The 18,765-nt window shown below is 29.5% G+C and overlaps 2 non-coding genes across 2 annotated transcripts; one reads left to right on the forward strand and one right to left on the reverse strand.

Moving 5' to 3' along the window:
* Positions 1-6,868: 6,868 nt before the first annotated feature.
* Positions 6,869-6,950, forward strand: Trnas-gcu (transfer RNA serine (anticodon GCU)). Its single transcript has one exon. It is a non-coding gene; the product is annotated as a tRNA-Ser (tRNA).
* Positions 6,951-10,340: 3,390 nt separating this feature from the next.
* Trnas-gcu (transfer RNA serine (anticodon GCU)) lies at positions 10,341-10,422 on the reverse strand. The gene has a single exon. It is a non-coding gene; the product is annotated as a tRNA-Ser (tRNA).
* Positions 10,423-18,765: the final 8,343 nt, after the last annotated feature.

An 18,765-nucleotide genomic window follows, 5' to 3' on the forward strand; every position in this document is an offset into this window, starting at 1 on the left:
TTTATCAGCCATTTTTTGTATTGTAATCCACAATTGACAAAAAACAGTATTTAACGTGTTTTTTAACCTTTTTTTTCCCAATTTTTTACTTTTTAATCGATTATTTCAAAAAAAATTTATTGAAATAACTTTACTTCAAAATTAGAATAAAGTGTACAGTTCCAGCTTTTGAAAAAGCTATCATTCATAACTGTAAGTGTTGCCATTGTATTTTAATATATTTTTTATCATTTTAAGTAATTTTTTAGAAAATTGCCATTCCCGCCTAAACGGAGCCAGATAGACCACCCCTCCCATAATGAAAAATGATCGTATTTAACTCCTCTACAAAATACTGTTATCAAATCTCGTCGCGCAAGATATAGTACCCTCCCCCATTTTTCCTTCACTTGTTTTGGTACGATCTTTTTTAAAAATTATTTTTCTTTTATCAATCTAAGAAGAATTTAGCAATATAAAAGCACGGTTTTTAAAGTAAATTTGATGAGGAATACGATAAAAATAATTTTAACCGTTATAAACAACAGTAAAACATAGTTTTTAGGCTTTTTTCCCAGCATTTGCCAGTAATTTCGACTTCTAACGCCTGGGAATCAGTCAAAAATATTTTTTTTTGAAAAAAGAAAAATTGATGTAAGTAGATCTATTGATACTCAATACTTTTCCCTCAAACAGCTTTTCGATTAAAAAATTATTTAAGCTTTAAAAAAATTAAAAACTAAAAGAGCTTATTTTTTTTATAAAAGGGGTGCGCGCAACCCCTAAACATCATCGAAAAATTCTGAAAAAATTAGGGTAGCATTATTTTGTGTCGAGAAAACAAGTTTTCGGTAGAGCAAATCAAAATAATGAAATATAATTTTTTTGGTCCACCCTAGTGGATATCTCAGAGACAATGCCCTAACGCCAAAAATGCAAAAAAAATCAAAATCGAAAATTTTGTAGTTAGGGCCTTTACGAGATTATGGGCAGTACAGTCCATTGTATTAGGGTTGTGCAAAAAAGTGATATTTTCTTTAAAACTGATGCAGGAAGTTTAAATTTTTTAAAGCAATTGGTAGGAGAGGAGGGTTATTCAAAGTTTGATAGCAAAATTAAAAATTGAGAAAACTTAAGATTTGTACATAAAAGCTCGAAACAGAGTGATCATTTTATGCTACGAATTTTTAAAATTATACAGGGTGTCCCACAGTCACCGCCCCAAACGAAAACCATGGATTCCTGAGGTCATTTTAAGTCGAAAAACTTAAGAGGTAATTTTCTCGTTTTCGTCCCGTTTTCGAGTTACCACGGTTTTTATGATTTTTGTTCTCTTTTCCCTTATCTGGCTTTATCTTTGCCAAACTACCTTTGATTTGAAAAATTTTTTTTACAACCAATCAAGAATTTATTACAGTTTTAGTTTGTCTCAAAACTTTTTTTTCTGCGGACAACCGTTTCTCCACAATTTTGCATCAAACACAATTTTCTTCGTTTTTTAAGTTGTTTTTTACACTTTCATATCATTTAAGTCAAAAAAACACGTTAATGAGTATTAATTTTTTGTGCTTTTTATTAAAGCCCAGTTTATTTTCATAAAAAAAATAAGTTTTATTTCATAAAAAAGGCAACTGAAATTAATTAAAAAAAATAAACAAACTGAGTGAATTAAAAAAAAAAAATAATTTTTAAATACAAAATTTATTTAAATGAATTAAAACTTTTTCTGAGCTTTATTTATTTGTTTTTTTCTTAACCACAATAGCTCAGAAAAAGTTTTTAATTCATTTAAATTAATTTTTTATTTAAAAATTATTTTTTTTTTAATTCACTCAGTTTGTTTATTTTTTTTTAATTACTTTCAGTAGCCTTTTTTATGAAATAAAACTTATTTTTTTTATGAAAATAAACTGGGCTTTAATAAAAAGCACAAAAAATTAATACTCATTAACGTGTTTTTTTGACTTAAATGATATGAAAGTGTAAAAAACAACTTAAAAAACGAAGAAAATTGTGTTTGATGCCAAATTGTGGAGAAACGGTTGTCCGCAGAAAAAAAAGTTTTGAGACAAACTAAAACTGTAATAAATTCTTGATTGGTTGTAAAAAAAAATTTTCAAATCAAACGTAGTTTGGCAAAGATAAAGCTAGATAAGGGAAAAGAGAACAAAAATCATAAAAACCGTGGTAACTCGAAAACGGGACGAAAACGAGAAAATTACCTCTTAAGTTTTTCGACTTAAAATGACCTCAGGAATCCATGGTTTTCGTTTGGGGCGGTGACTGTGGGACACCCTGTATATTTTTTTTTTTTTTTTTGATAATTGTCACCACCTACCCTATCTTTCGTTTTCGTTTCCACGTTGACTTTGAGACACCCTGTGTATAGAGGTTTATATGTAAATTAGTGTGGTCCACGTTATAAGGCAAAAAAATAAACCATATAATTCATTAGTTCCCCACCCATTATTTTGCTACAGATATATCAATACCAACATATGCTGAAAGTTTTAGCCCTCAAAACTAAAAGGAAGAGGGCGCTCATCAGCTTTGGAATATTAGACTTTGTTACCCTTACCTTACCCCTAATATCTGATTATATCGTATTAGGACTTGGCTTGAGGTTGGAATTTGGATTAAACATGATAAGCAAGCATGTTCCCGACAACAAAGTAAATGATTTTCATGTTTCTTTGGCTTTGAGTCATTAGCTCGTATTTCACTGATTAATTCTGTTTTGATAACTTAAAGCAAAAAATTCTTACAGATGAATTTAAATGAACAAAAATTATTATCTGTGAAAATATCACTTAACTATTGGTTTTTTATGAAAAACTTTGCCACATCATAACTTAATTCACTTGATAAATCAAAACAAGAGTTAATTACTAGGAATGAGGACCCAGCTATACCAGCATCTGAGCAAAAATTTTGAGCCTGCTGAGCGCCCACTTACACTTCACCTAAAAAGCTGAAATTTCACGTGTGTAATACAAAACACATATGCAACCAATTTTTGAGTGGGGTACAACGGAAATGTAAAAACCAACAAATTGGACCACCCTAATGTATATATTTATTACATATTTCTTACTTAATTTATTAAAATTAAAGTTAAATTTTTAAAATATACTATTAAAATGTTAAAATTAACTCATTTTTATTAAAAATTTTATTTAAATATCTTAATTCTTCCAATTTTTCCTTTTAAATTTATTTTCTGTTTTTAATCTAGCGCTTTCATTTTAAAATGCTCTTCACTTTATGTATATAATAATATATAAGACATATACCAGAAAAATGGCAAGTATAAACTTCGTATTTTTGTTATATAGTCCTTACTTTACGATTTATCTAATAAAAACATTTACTACTTTTTATTTATGCATTATCATCAAATGTCACTTCATTTCTCATATCAATAAATGTCTGACTAATTGTTTTGCCAGCCACACTTTCAGTTAATTTAGCATTTAAATTAGTCAATGAAATGTAATCTTCTTCTTTGAGAGTTGATTGATTTTCATTGAACTTTATTGTAGATAGTGTTTGATAAAATTGAAAAAAATTCAAATAAACAAAAATATTTTTTTTTTTTTTTTAATGTACCTACAAAGTAGCGTAACGGGTACAATGGTTGGCACCCCTAAGCATGCGAATTACTCTCGCATTTAAAGAGTAAAGAATATGTTTTATATGTCAAAGAATTAAAGAATTTCTGACTTGAAAGTTATTAGAAAAAAATGTTAAAAAAAAACAAAGACTATTTTTAAAATATTAAAATAGGAAAAGCTACTCAAAAGGTACAATCATTGGCACCCAGGTACAATTGTTGGCACCCGAGGGTACAATTATTGGCACCCTCAGTATACAAGTGTTTTTCATGATAGTTTTTATCAAAGTTTAGTTAAAAACAGTTTAATATAACAAAAAATCTTCATTTAACGTACATAATTAAAAAAAAAAGTAAATAAAATCTACTGGCTCTTGCATTTCAAATTACATACTTTTATCTTAGATAATTTTTTGAAATTAAATCTTTTTTTAAGTTTAAATTTAACTAAAAATTATATCATTTTCGCAAAAAAGAGAAACGTCATATTTCTGCTGTACAATTTTTTTGAGCAAAACTAAACACGCTTTTTTGTTAGAATTTTTTTAGAACATTTCGTTCGCCAAATTTAATCGAAATCGTTGGAGCCGTTTTAGAGAAAATTGCAATATCTCGAAAACTTTATATAGGAGATATCCCTTAAGAACGATATATTAAAATAAAATAAAATAAAATAAAATAAAATAAAATAAAATAAAATAAAATAAAATAAAATAAAATAAAATAAAATAAAATAAAATAAAATAAAATAAAATAAAATAAAATAAAATAAAATAAAATAAAATAAAATAAAATAAAATAAAATAAAATAAAATAAAATAAAATAAAATAAAATAAAATAAAATAAAAACGGGTCTTGCAAATCACGTACAAATCGTCTGTAACGAGTTTTTGGCAAATCTATCAATCCTTTTGAGATCTTTTTTCCCCATTTTTCAAACATAAACTTATAACGGATACACGGTGTAATTATTGGCAGTCTTACAGGTACAATTATTGGCAGTGCCAACGATTGATGTCACAAAGTACGCATTATTGGCACCCCCCTGCCAATAATAAAACCACTACTTTATATGTGACCAATTATTGACACCACTTTTTAATTAATTTGAACATATTTTTTATATAAAAAACAATTACAAATATTTAATTTATTATATTGTTAAGCTAAAAAAATAAATCTTCATCCAAAAACTCAAAAAATAGTTAAAAACGGACAGTTACCAATATTCAGTTTATTTCTCCTTAGAGGGAACACTGTTTTTTTTTGCACTTTTTTCATGAAATTAGAACGCCTTTACTTTTTTACTTATTAAAAGAAACTGAGAATGAAATAGACCTAAATAAAAATGCAGAATTGTAGAGAATTAATACATTTTATGAAAAAAAAACATTATTTTTTTCCTGGGCATAGTAGTTTTTGTGAAATGCTTTATTGCATAAAGGGTGCCAATAATTGGTACAAAAATCGGGGGTGCCAACCATTGTACCCCTTACGCTATATAGGTACATATCATTGTGCAAATATAAGAAAAAAAGAAAAATATTTCCATTTGTATCGATATTTGTATCAATTATTGCCTTTGTTTTTAGTCCAGCTAAATTAGTAAAATATATATCTAAAAAAAAATTGCTAAGGAGAATTTTACTGTTTTATTTTAAAGAGTACCTACCTCTTTGGCAGGGGCGTACACACCATTGGGGCAAGTGGGGCGGTTCCCCGGGGCCCCCAACACGCCAGGGCCCCGTAAGGAGACAATGAATCACTTCGGACACAAGAGGGACAAATTATATTTTTCAATGAATTGGTAGCCAGCCACATAATATTTCATCTAAAAAAATATATATATATATACATATATAACTAAGGGGTCCCAAAAAAATAAATTGCTTTTTGAAAGAAAAATTACATATTATCTTGGGGCCCCAAAAAATATAACTTGCATAATCTTAGCGACCAACAAATGATAGATATATCAGGGGCCCCAAAAAAAATAAGTGGGCGTATACGTAACTTTTTATTTGTTCTTATTTTCTATATGAAAGGGGCCCCAAAATTTAGCCTTTTCCCGGGGCCCCGACAACTCAACGTACGCCTCTGCTCTTGGGGATTCTAAAACCACAAATTTAGAACAAAATAACGTCTATTAAAATAACTTTTTATTAATAAGAGCTATCAAAAATTTTGTCATAACAAACACTCTAGGAAATGTTATTTCCTTTAAAAGTTACAAATTATTGCTCTACGACAGATAACGGCCGAGAAAATCAATTTATTATGTGTTATTTTTTCAGCTTTTTTCAAAAAAGCGGGCGACGACGCATAGGATTATTTTGTTCGAACTTTGTGGTTTTAGAATCACCAAATAGTACTCTTTAAAATAAAACAATAAAATTCTCCTTAGCAATTTTTGTAGATATTTTCGATTTTCGTGTCTAATTTTACTGGACTAATTAGGAAAAAAAATGCAACTAATTATCTAATTAGTCCAGTAAAATTAGACACGAAAATCGAAAATATCTACAAAAATTGCTAAGGAGAATTTTATTGTTTTATTTTAAAGAGTACTATTTGGGGATTCTAAAACCACAAAGTTCGAACAAAATAACCCTCTGTTTCAAAAATTAAAGTTTTAAAAGGAAAAAATTCGTTCTGTCAAGTTTTCGAGATAAAAACGCATTTTGAAGTCATTGATGTTACATGTTACATCCTTCAAAACAATAAATTATTAAACTCTGATAGTATTGAGAAATTATAAACCAAGACTATGAAATCAAATGAACACAACCTAACAATTATTCAAGATGAGAATATTTTCTTGGTAGGTACATACTTTTTGTACAATCTACTACGATTTTTCGTCTACTATTCTTACTGAACTATGAATAAATCGTTTTACTCTGAATCCAAATTAGAATTTTCTAAAAAAAAAAAAAATAAAAGATATCTGAAAAAATATTCTTCCCCGTTGGGATTGAACCAACGACTTCCCGCTTCACAAGCAAGACACTTACCACTGAGCCACTGTTTGATATAATCTTGGTTAGCGTAGAGTGCAATTGAACAAATTGATAGTAAGATTCATACATTGTCTATTTTATCCAAAGAAAAATGCATCTTATTATATGCACCTTTTGTACTCATGGATATAACCTTGTGATTGATTTTCAGCATAACTACTCGAGTCCGTTTGTGAGGATATGTGATATTAAAAACATCGCACTATAAAAGTTTAAGAAAACCCCATATTAAACCCTTTATAATTAACGATACATGACGAGGTGGCCGAGTGGTTAAGGCGTTGGACTGCTAATCCAATGTGCTCTGCACGCGTGGGTTCGAATCCCATCCTCGTCGAACTTTGTTTTTTACTCCATATTTTGAAAAAAAAATCAAATTTTTGGAAATATAATAAAAGAGATTTATTCTTATTCCAAAAAATCTTATAGGATTTCCTTATTTGTTCTACTTTATTATTGAGTAGAATTTTCACATGAATCTTGGTCTGAATTTCTTTCTATTTTGAACTCTTTTGGGTTTTCCATTTACTTTAAATGTTTTTTTAAGGTTTTCATTTTTCAATCTCTTTCTTAATTCGTAATTTTTCTTTTTTTTTTTTTTTTTGAAATCCAGCTACATTTCAATTTCCATTTTTGAAATCTTGAAATTGAAATTTGAAACCAAATCGAAAGGAATTTCACTTTCACATTTGGTACCGTATCAGGCACCACAGAGAGACGTACATACGTACACCTTAATCCGCAACGTCATATATTGGACTTTTCATCTCTCTCGCTCTTCATGCCAAAAGATATCTTTCCCAGAATTAAACCCCCAAAAAATTTTATCCCAAACAATGATTCCGACTGACTCGTTCACTTGGACGTCTTTTACGACTGGAATTCAATTTCCTTCAATCTATCGATTTGGAATTTCATTGCATCACATGGTGTTGGAGTCTGGGTTGCCATTGAATTTTTTTTTGTAAGATACAAAAACATTTTTAAACACAAATTTTTAATGCAAAGAACACAGATTTAAGACTGTTAAATTTCATTTACTCCTGTAAGATTTCTAAACCAAGTTTATATGAGCATTTTGTAACATTTAAAAAATAAAGTATGCTTATAGGAGCATTTTGAAGGCAATATTCCTAAATTAAAACTTCTTCCACTCCTATAAGGGCACCACGGTGTTGGAATCAGGGTTAAATTTACTCCAATAAGCTTTCTAAACCATGTTTACATGATCATTTTATAATAAAAAAATAAAAAAAATAGTTTACTTATAGGAGGTTTGTGGAGAAAATATTCACTCCTATAAGAACTTCACTCCTGTTGCGAGGTAAAAAAAGCATTACAGTTTGAGTCAGGGTTACATTTACTCCAATAAGCTTTCTAAGCCATGTTTACATGATCATTTTATAATTAAAAAAAAAAAAAAAATAGTATACTTATAGGAGTTTTGTGGAGAAAATATTCACTCCTATAAGAACTTCACTCCTGTTGGGAGGTAAAAAAAGCATTACAGTTTGAGTCAGGGTTACATTTACTCCAATAAGCTTTCTAAGCCATGTTTACATGATCATTTTATAATTTAAAAAAAAAAAAAAAAAAATAGTATACTTATAGGAGTTTTGTGGAGAAAATATTCACTCCTATAAGAACTTCACTCCTGTTGGGAGGTAAAAAAAGCATTACAGTTTGAGTCAGGGTTACATTTACTATAATAAGCTTTCTAAGCCATGTTTACATGATCATTTTATAATAAAAAAAAAAAAAAATAGTATACTTATAGGAGTTTTGTGGAGAAAATATTCACTCCTATAAGAACTTCACTCATGTTGCGAGGTAAAAAAAAGCATTACAGTTTAGAGTCAGGGTTACATTTACTCCAATAAGCTTTCTAAACCATGTTTACATGATCATTTTATAATTTAAAAAAAAAAAAAAAAATAGTATACTTATAGGAGTTTTGTGGAGAAAATATTCACTCCTATAAGAACTTCACTCCTGTTGCGAGGTAAAAAAAGCATTACAGTTTAGAGTCAGGGTTACATTTACTCCAATAAGCTTTCTAAACCATGTTTACATGATCATTTTATAATTAAAAAAAATAAAAAATAGTATACTTATAGGAGTTTTGTGGAAAAAATATTCACTCCAATAAGAACTTCACTCCTGTTGGGAGGTAAAAAAAGCATTACAGTTTAGAGTTCAGGGTTACATTTACTCCAATAAGCTTTCTAAACCATGTTTACATGATCATTTTATAATTAAAAAAAAAAAAAATAGTATACTTATAGGAGTTTTGTGGGGAAAATATTCACTCCTATAAGAACTTTACTCCTGCTGGGAGTTAAAGAAGCCTTATGGAAGTAACTGAACATTGTCATGAGGGTAACTCTGGTTGTAGCTTTAGATATCAACTATCAACCCTTCAACTTTTGTCGTCTACATCGTCCTTTGGTTAGGTCGGTCGGTTCGGTGGATTCCATCAGCTTTAACATCATTGTAGCATGCGTGCTGCGGCTGCTACTATATTTCGGTACACTCAGCTACTAAGTACATATAGATACAACTCGATATACCTACTCTATATAGGAGCAAATTCGATTTCGAAAATGTAATTTATGGAGTAAAGGTAACTTGGCTCCTCGATCAATTCTTTTATATTACGGATGAATGCAACAGCAATGTCGATTGCCGGAGGTATCAAGTTATATCTTTTGTTCCGTCTCGATTCTCGATGTGCCACAAGCCAAGGAAATTTGTCTAAAATCCATTCTACTTGTTGTTTTTTTTTTTTTTTTTTTGATGGGCTACAATGCCTGACATTTTGGCATAGAGGATATGTGTGTGATTGAAGTTCTCAATTATTTCGTTTCATATAGTTTCAATATACTCGTATATACCATCAAAATGTATGAGAGAGTTTTTGAATATCGATGATAGGAAGGATATTACCCATATCGGTTTATATATGTATGTTTTACCAGAGATATAGACGATGTCATATCTCTCTTGTTGTCTCTTTATTATCCATGACATTAATGGAATATTTGTATATATGGAAAATTCTTCGTATATAATAGCTTTAGGGCTGTGATGGGAGCTTGTCAATAAAGCCGATTTTGGTGATGTTTGATTCAATCGCTTGCAAATGGTAAGAGGCTTTAAACAAAGTATTCCTTCTTATATTGTCGTCTATATCTACACTCAATTGAAGAATATACTGTGAATAAAATCAAATGCAATCCGATTTGTTAACCGCATCAGTTTTGAAGCCTATCTTCGTGCTGTGTATATAGTACATTTTGGTGCTTATTGATTTAAAGATGTTTTAAAGTTCTTTTGCAGTCTGGGTTTTGGAATATATAGGAAGTATAGTTAAAATTATGGTGTTTAAAATTGATTTCGAATTTGAAACAAAACGTTTATGCAAACTTTAAGGTTCGATTTAAGTTTTCGTTCTGCTAAAAAACTTTAGGATCTGATTCAACCACGAATTGCATGAGTCTTAACTTCAATGTGTTTAATTGGGCACTCTTCGCTAGCCAAAAATAAGTCAAACGGTGGCTCAGTGGTAAAAGCTTAGCACGAGAAGAAAGTGATCGCTGGTTCAACCTCGATGCAGGACATTTTTTTTTTTCATTGATTATCCCATGTTTCGAGGAAATTCCATTAATTAAGCAGTCTGTCTTTAACTTATATATTTACGTTTTTATTATTGAAATAAAAAAAAATACGACGAGGATGGGATTCGAACCCACGCGTGCAGAGCACATTGGATTAGCAGTCCAACGCCTTAACCACTCGGCCACCTCGTCTCTTCCTCTTATCTTCATTTTGTATCTTTGTGACAAGGGATTGTTGTACTTAGTTGTACTGACTTTCTCCCAAATGACAAGACAGATTTCGATGAAATTGAAATAATTTTTGAGAGTTAAATTTATATTTCACCTATCGAACAAAATTGAAAACAAAAAATAGTAAAATTTTATAATCAATTTTTTTTGAAAAAAAAACTTCATCCAATTTACTTGATTTACATTAAAAAAGATAAGAACAAACATCTGGTTTTTAAAAAATATATGTCTTAGGCCCAATTTATTCACACTCTATTATATTAAAAGTTGCCATTTAATAGGGGACATAACAAAATTTGTATGACAAATTTCTCATTTTTAATGGCGACTTTAAATTTAATAGAGGGTCAATAAACTGGGTCCTTGTATCTACCTACTACTTTTTTTCGTTTCATCTATCGTTCTTTTTTTTGTCATTTCAATTAAACAGAATATTATTGTTGTATCTTCAGCCAGAAATAGAAGAAAGCACTTGCCAATAGACCTAGTTCTTATAGAATCACCGGAGTCATCGAGAAAGCTCTCGAAGTAAAAAAAAAATTGCTTGCGGTCTTTTTAAATAAGTCTCAAGTTTTTAACAAAGTGTGTTATTGTGAGGCTTGTTTACGAATGCTGAAGTAAGCTTTGGGGGGTTCCAGGATTCTTCCCAAAAAGTAAACAATAAAACTTGGGTTTGAACATTCCGATCTCCAGTTTAAGAAACAGCCTTATTTTGAAGTATTTGTATTTAATTATTCACTTCTTTACTCATTAATTTTATTTACAACGTTTAATTCAAGTTTCTTGTACAAATAACAAGATATTTCACATAATTATGTCCCCAGTACGCAAACCGGAGAGAAATCTGCTTGGAGAAACTCGAAAGAAAAGTCTGTTCTTTGCTAATGGAAACCCTTATCTTATTCTTCTTCTTCCTTTTTCTCGGCGCTGTTATAATCTCGATGTCGAGGGGATCATAACCTTCCCACGTTACTGCTTCACACTAGTGATCCGCCTGTGGGGTTCGCCGGGTTGACCTCAGAAATCGGCGGCAAGCCTCCCGGTTTTGTATTGTTCCGTTTCTGAGGCCAACTGAATGCTGGTGTTTTTGCATTTGCTTGTACCAGGAGTTTTTAGGCCTACCTTTCTTATTATTTCGTGTTGGAACGTTGTATGATATTGCTTTTTTGACGGGGTTCTCAGGATCTCTCCTTTGAACATGGCAATACCAACTGAGTCGGTCGTGTTCAATGGAAACCCTTATGTTGGTACTATATGATAATATTCTTATTCTAGAATCTATTGTAATCTACCTGGCTTGGTTTTTGAATCCCTGATCTAAGCGGGCTACTTTTTAACTGTTTTAGGACCAACAATTCACGAAAAAGTTTCCTAAGAAGATCTGTCGCTCTACTTATATGTTATGGAAAAAACTCACTGTGAACTGTAAAAAAGCTAAAAGTAAAAATTGATTGAAGGCTTGGGGTCAAAATCCCGAAAACCGGAATCCCGTAAATCAAGAAAACTCAAAATTTAGAAAATTCAAATCCCAAAAATCCAATAAACTCAAAATCCTGAACACCCAGAATCCCGAAAACCCAAAATTATGAATTAGACCAGGGTCGATAATTTTTGAAACCAAAAAAAATCATAGTAGGATGAAACCCATTGGAAAAGGAGGTGAACATGATGAAAATTAAAGGAAAAATAAATTACGGGCGAGCCGAGTTCGGGAAGTGAGTGGGTTGAGTTTTTACACCGAAAAAAAAAACCAATATCAATTTAACATTTTTTAATTATCAAATTAACATTTTTTAAATATCAGCCAAAAATGCTCTATAAAATGTGTTTTATGATATTTAAAATGTTGAAACAACATTTTTATTATCAGGATGATATTTAAATGTCACATTTTGGAAATTCTTTTTGATATTTTATTATCATTTTTTCATATCAATTTCTCATTCCAAATTATTGAAAAATATTAAATAAAAAATTCTTAATGTGTACTAATTTAAAGGCGCTTTGTGTTTTTTCGAAGTAAAATGTATGATTTACTGAGAAAATTTGATCGGCACTAAGATTTTACTTCACATAGTTTGGGAGAAAATAACAAAACAATTACATATATCACCTATAATAAAAAAAAATAATATCACCATTATTTTGTAAAGAATATTCCCTATCAGTAATGTTTTGAAAAAAGAAAGAAAATTCTTAAAATAATAAAAATAATAAAAATGAAAAGGAAAGAAATAGGTTTCATTATAATAAACTAAAACGTAAAATCTAGTCAACATTGATATTTTAGTTGTCAAAGTGAAATTTTCACTATCCACTTAAACTTAAAAAAATGTCAAAATGATATTTTAATTGTCAAAGTGAAATTTTCACTATCCCACCTGAAATTAAAAAATGTCAAAATGATATGATAAAATATCGAAATTGATATTTTAATTGTTGGACGACTTTTGTCACTGAAAAATGTTAATTTGATAGCTGTTATTATCAAATTTTTTTTTCGGTGTAATGGTAAAAAATGGTATATCTCGATTTCCGGCAAAACTACAAATCCTATAGAAAAAAGTTGTATGGCAAAGTTGTAGGTAATAAAAAGATCTACAACTTTTGCACCAACAATTTTTTCACATAACCTCAAAATTTATGTGAAAAATTCAAAAAACCGAGTTTTTGGTTTTTTATTTTTATCTTTTTCCAAAACAAAAATTTTTCTACGAAATTTGGTGAAAACTTACCTTATTATGTCCCAAATACACTGTAATTTATTTGATTTAAAATATTAATTTGTTCACCTTATTTTGACTTAATACCAAAAAAACACCCTAATTTTCAATCGAAAATTCACGTGTCAAAATATCAGCTTTTTTCAAAAAGTCGGTAGGTATTTCGTTTGTTAAAATGTTTTTTTTCTGATGGTGTAAAAAAAATTTTACATTAGTATGCTATAGAACATGTTCTAGTAAAATTCAAAAAAATGAAAAAAGCTTGAATTCGAAAAAATTTTATATCATTGTTTACAATTTTGGCCTATTTATTCAAATTTACACTTTAATTACTCAAAAAACGTAAGATTTCATGTAACATTGATTAATCTTACGTTTTTTTGAGTAATTAAAGTGTAAATTTAAATAAATAGGCAAAAATTGTAAACAATGATACAAATTTTTTTTCGAATTCAAGCTTTTTTAATTTTTTGAATTTTACTAGAACATGTTCTATAGTAGGTATACTAATGTAAAATTTTTTTTACACCATCAGAAAATAGACATTTTAATGAACGAAATGCCCACCGACTTTTTGAAAAAAGCTGATATTTTGACACTTGAATTTTCGATTGAAAATTAGGGTGTTTTTTTGGTATTAAGACAAAATAAGGTGAACAAATTAATATTTTAAATCAAATAAATTACAGTGTATTTGGAACATAATAAGGTAAGTTTTACCAAATTTCGTAGAAAAATTTTTGTTTTTGAAAAAGATAAAAATAAAAAACCAAAAACTCGGTTTTTTGAATTTTTCACATAAATTTTGAGGTTATGTGAAAAAATTGTTGATACAAAAGTTGTAGATCTTTTTATTACCTACAACTTTGCCATACATTTTTTTTCTATGAATTTGTAGTTTTGCCGGAAATCGAGATATACCATTTTTTACCATTAAAAACTCAACCCACCCACTTCCCGAACTCGGCTCGCCCGTAATTTATTTTTCATTTCATTCTTATCATATTCCCCTCCTTTTCCAATGGGTTTCATCCTACTATGATTTTTTTGTACTTTTTAATGTTTTTGAAGGCATCGGCACTGGTCTAAATGGGATCCCAAAATCCTGAAAAATTTTATAAAATAAGAATTTTGGCCAAATTTTTCATTTTATATAATTCTTCAGGAATTCGGGATCCCATTAGGGATTTTGGGTTTTCGAAGATAATGTAACCAAAATATAAGATACTAAACAAACATTTGATAAGCATTGGAAATAGATTTTTCGTTTAAGTTTTTTTATTCATATTTTCTCTAATCTCTTAACTATTCTCAAGCTTAAATAAATAATTGGAATTATTATTTTTAGTGTCCGTTTCTTTAATAGTTCAGTATAAATTGTATCCAGGAATGTTACTTAGGTACCTACTTTCCTTTTTTACATAAAATGTATGAACATTGGTTTACTTTTTCTGGGGCAACCCTTTTTCCCTTTACAGCAATCATATAAAAACAATCTTAATGCTGATGATGCTTTCTTCAATTATTTCAAACAAAATTTCAAACTTCAACGGATGTGGATAATCACTTGAGAAATCCTTTTGGGAATTCCAATCATTCCCTCAAAACGAAAGATCCAATTATCAACCTTGTTAAAATGTTCATCCATTCTTCTATTTCTATGTATATCTCTCCGAAGATAAGATTAAATTTGATTTCACTTTTTCCAAAAAAAAATCTCCAACAAAAAATCTAAAAATCTTTCGGAAACTTCTATAATAATTGACTATTTTAATCCTGTTGGAATCCAAAACCGAAAAATTTTAGGTTCCACCTCCGCATTTACCGTTTTGCTTTGTCTTAAAACAAAACGAAAACAAAAAACAAATCATTTATGCTATTGTGTTTCCATCTGCCAGACTCGGCTCCACGGGAACATTAGTATGGGATTGAATGGAAAGTCTGTTGGTAGACGAATTGCATTAGCCACTCTCTGTCCCTAAATTTTGCTGCAGCATGCCACCATTTTCAACCATCACCGTCTCCAAATTCGTGTCGTCGTTGTTCCCAGCATAAAGGTACTACACACAGAAACACGGAAATGTTGTTAGGGATATAGTATTTTTTGGACGAAGTGCAGAAGAAGACAAATCGGAACAGCATACAAAAGCCATTCTAAGGCAGTCGTTAGAATAATTGTTGTTACCCATAAAGACAATTCTCTCGTGGATAAAGCAAATTAAAATTTTCCATTTGCTTTGCGTTCAAACAAACCTCATTCCAAGTGTTCTACGAGAGTACATTCTAGCTTTTAAGTTCAACCCTTGGCTTGGATCTACAGCTGCTTCTCTATGTAACAGAGATAGCACAGATACAAAAAGAGAGAGAAAAAGACATGCAGGAAAATACTTACTGAATAGTGCATATTTCGTTCACTATGCAATTTTTCTATTTGTACTGTTTTAAAATCTTTAATCGTTTCACTGTAAAGTATCCTTCTTGTATCTTGTATTCTAGATAAAGTGGATAAGGCAACAGACAGCAAGGACCGTTTTTTTTTTTTTTTTTTTAAGTCCAACATACTTTCGTGAGAGTCTACATATAACTATTTGTATCGTTTCTGTTTCACAGTCTCTTGCAGCTCAAACGGGATAAGAGAAAGACAATGTTTGCTTTGAAAACCATCATGTTGCCTCTTTAGTGTTCACCTTTGAAAAAAAAAAATATTTCACCAATTGGATTAAAAGTCTATACGATCAATTAATTTTTACTAAATTTCATTGATTTAAGAAAGTTTGAATAAAACTTAGAGGAATTCAATAGCCAAAAGGCTAGGCAACAGTTAAGGAAAGTAGAAAATCTCATAAAACACGTAGGTACCTACTCATCAAAAAAGATTCCACAATAGATTCAAAAACCGTAAGATTTATCAATGTTACATGAAATCTTACGGTTTTTGAGTAATTAAAGTACAAATTTTAATAAATAGGCCAAAATTGTAAACAATGATAAATACAAATTTTCGAATTCAAGCTTTTTTCATTTTACGAGAACATGTACCATAGAATAGTAATTTAAATTTTTGTTTACACCATAAAAAAGTAGACATTTTAACGAACGAAATGCCCAATGACTTTTTGAAAAAAAAAGTTGATATTTTGTCACGTGAGATTTCGATTAAAAATTATGGTATTTTTTTGATATTAAGTCAACATAAGGTGAAAAAATAAATATTTAAAATCAAATAAATTACAATGGTATTTGGGGCATAATAAGGTAAGTTTTCAGAAAATTTCGTAGAAAAAAATTTCTATTTTTGAAAAAAGATAAAAATAAAAAACAAAAACCTCGGTTATTTGAATTTTTCACATAACTTTTGAGGTTATGTGAAAAAATTGTCGATACAAAAGTCGACCTAGATCTTTTTATTACCTACAACTTTGCCATACAATTTTTTTCCATAGGACTTGTAGTTTTGCCGGAAATCTAGATATACAATTTTTTACCATTAAAAACTCAACCCACCCACTTCCCGAACTTGGCTCGCCCGTAATTTATTTTTCCTTTCATTTTTTATCATATTCACCTCCTTTTCCAATGGGTTTCATCCTACTTTGATTTTTTTTTACTTTTAAATGTTTTTGCAGGCTTCGGCACTGATCTAAAAATATTTGCATTAAAAAAATATTTGCTGCAACAAAAAATATTTTGCAGCAAAAAAATGTTATTGCAACTAAAAAAAAAAATGCATTAAAAAAAATTTGTAAAAAAAAATGTTATTGCAACTAAAAAATATTATTTGCGTTGAAAATAAATTTTTTCTGCAAATAAAAATATTTTGTATTAACAAAAAAATGTTAAAGTTTTATGTTTTATTTGGGCTTTAATGATCTTTATTTTTGGATGCAATTAATGAAACACTAATTCATCTTTTTGTTACCTTTACGTTTTGCCGGATTCTTAACAGCTCCTTAGGGGATTTTTTTTAAATTTGACTAATATAACCAAAAATACAATTACAAATTAGATTTATAGGGAGCATATTTAAATGTTTTGCAAATAAAAAAATTTCTGCATTGAAAAAAAAAATCAATGCAAAAAGTGTGTATTAAATTTTTTTAAGTGAAAACTTCTTTAGTATCGTAGTGATTTGAAACAAGATGAAACGAAAACGCGACACGACTTCAACTTGTTATAACTTTTTTGTTTTAATAGATAGATGAATGAAGTTTGTACTGTAGATAGGTAATTAAATAAGTTATAATTGTACAAAATTTCAATTAATTTCATATTCAAAATTCGGAGATAACGGTAAAAAGACGTTCTTTTCCAACACTCGTTATATCTTTTGATCTAGTGCACATACAAATTTGATTTAACTTTAATACGCATGCTGATACCATAATCTTTTATTTGATATATCACACATAACGTTACGTGCTCTACAAGTTACACAATCTTAAATTGAAAATTTAAAAATACCTCAAAACACCTGTGGAGATCTGTTGGCGATGACCAGCTACCAGTGTAGGAAGTACCGTAATCTCAGTCTGGAAATTCGACATGGTTGACTTTAAAAAATTCTAACTTCTCTTGTAGACATCTTTGAAATAAGATTTATGCATCATTATACAAGATAAAACAATAAGCTTTCACATGGTATAAAATTTTTTATAGGTTGTCAAACTAAAAAATTGATTTAATAGCATGAGAACATAAAAATAAATGTTTTTTTTTGCTTTTTGGATGAAATTTCATCGAGTTTAAAAAATTCTAGCTCTTTTTGTAGATGTCTCATCGACCTGATCGATATATATTTTTTGAGCTTGGACAATAAGCTTTTAGATGGTGTAAAATTTTTTATAGGTTGTTAGGGAAAAAATGCATTTAATAGCGTGAGAAGACAAAAATACGTGTTTTTTCGCTCGAAAAAAGGATTTACAAAAAAATAATTGAAATAAGACTTTAAAGAGTGTGTTTGTTTTGCGGCGTGTCGTCTCCCCATTGTCAAGATCTCTAGATCTTTGAAACGAATATTCATCCTTAACCTTTGATTTGACGACTTTCTTACAAAAGAGTTCAGTGTTCATTCATTATTTCTGCCTATCTTTGACATAAAGTAGGACTGACAGGATTAGTGTTTTTTTACAGCAAAAATTTAGTCTTCCGAGTAAGGTATTTTGAGCTTATTTGTTGTACCAAACCAAACTAACAGCGATTTTCTAGCCGTTTAATTACGTTAATTTTCCAATGACGACGCTGTCGATGTCGTCCGCCATTTTTAAAGTTTCTGATCGCTTGTAGCAAGAGAATACACCGTAATATTTCTTTGAAGTTCTTTGATTTGCTTGTATCAGTTGATGAATTTTTCATCTGGGGTAAAGGATAACAGCTTAATGATCCACTGGTGAAAGTAGTTGCGTACATATAGTCTGGATAAAAATCAAGCATTAGTCTTGTGGAAAGCACTTCTTGCCGGTGCATGAGAACACATGAAATATTTGTAGTGTTGACATCTTCAGTCTCTAACAATTGAAGGTTATTTGTTCAAATGGTCTCCCTAATTTTCTTCTATATTTTTATTTACTTGGAGTATTTTCCT

The sequence above is a fragment of the Episyrphus balteatus genome, chromosome 3, assembly GCF_945859705.1.
Source record: "Episyrphus balteatus chromosome 3, idEpiBalt1.1, whole genome shotgun sequence".
In the NCBI taxonomy this organism is placed as follows: Eukaryota; Metazoa; Arthropoda; class Insecta; order Diptera; family Syrphidae; genus Episyrphus; species Episyrphus balteatus.